Genomic DNA, 967 nt, shown 5'->3' with positions numbered 1-967 from the left:
ACACACACACACACACACACACAGATTTAACTTTCAGACAAAAAAAAAAGCTACTTTTGTCTGCTACTCTGACATCGCTGATGGGCTTCAAATTTGAACACAGTCCAACAATTTGAGCAGTTGAGCGAGAGACGATCATCAGCTGTGTTCTCACATGTTCCTCTATGTACTGTACATCTCTACAGGAGGGAGGGAACCATCCACACTGCACACAATAAAACCCACAGGGGGTGATTGCTTGTGTCCACTTGATCCCCCGACTCACTTTGTGATGATTGCTTCTCTCAGTAAGGAGATTTAAATCTGCTTCTGCCTTTCAACCAATCCAGGATTTAGAGTAGAAGAAATGACTGACATGAAACATGGTCAGAAACTGTTAAAACATCTTCTTTATACCTTGACAGAGTTCATATTGCTGAGGTCATATGAAAAGGAGCGTGTACTCAACAGCAGTGGTTGCAAACCTGGGTGTTGATTTTTGCAGACATTCCTCTAATCTCTGCTTTTTCTCTTGTGAATTACTGAATAATCTGAGCTCCTAAAAAGGTCCCCTGTGGAGTTTTTGACCACTATTAGCACTATGGAGCAAGGTTTTTATGAGTGCAGACAACACATATTCCTGCTGCCCGTTTTCACTATTTCTCAGGCAACAGTTGCTGGTGGTAACACACTAGTAAACATGATAATGCATCAACAAAGCCAGCAATAAAGATGACTGCTAGTAAGTAAAAATGGAAGTGAACAATGCATTATTTAATATATTCAAAAAAATTGCAAAAGGTTCATTAAGACTGCCCTACATTGTGAGAAAGGACAAAGATTAAATCATGCTGCTCCCAACCGTCTAAATCAGTTTTCAAAGATAGGATTTGGCTGCATGAACGGACTCATTCTCGACACCCGTTATTGGTATCTAAACGTGGAAAAAGAAAGATGACCCTGCAGATTGACTTTCACCTACAAGCAT

General features: G+C 40.3%; 1 protein-coding gene across 5 annotated transcripts in view; it reads right to left on the bottom strand.

Annotated features, from left to right (window-relative positions):
- The window catches only part of cacnb2a (calcium channel, voltage-dependent, beta 2a), a 69,177-nt gene that overhangs the window by 42,110 nt on the left and 26,100 nt on the right, over positions 1-967 (bottom strand). The gene's annotated exons all lie outside the window — the stretch shown is intronic.

Source organism: Etheostoma spectabile, chromosome 22 (genome assembly GCF_008692095.1).
Source record: "Etheostoma spectabile isolate EspeVRDwgs_2016 chromosome 22, UIUC_Espe_1.0, whole genome shotgun sequence".
In the NCBI taxonomy this organism is placed as follows: Eukaryota; Metazoa; Chordata; class Actinopteri; order Perciformes; family Percidae; genus Etheostoma; species Etheostoma spectabile.
Note: the sequence above shows the minus strand (reverse complement) of the source record. Positions and strands in the feature narration are given on the sequence as shown.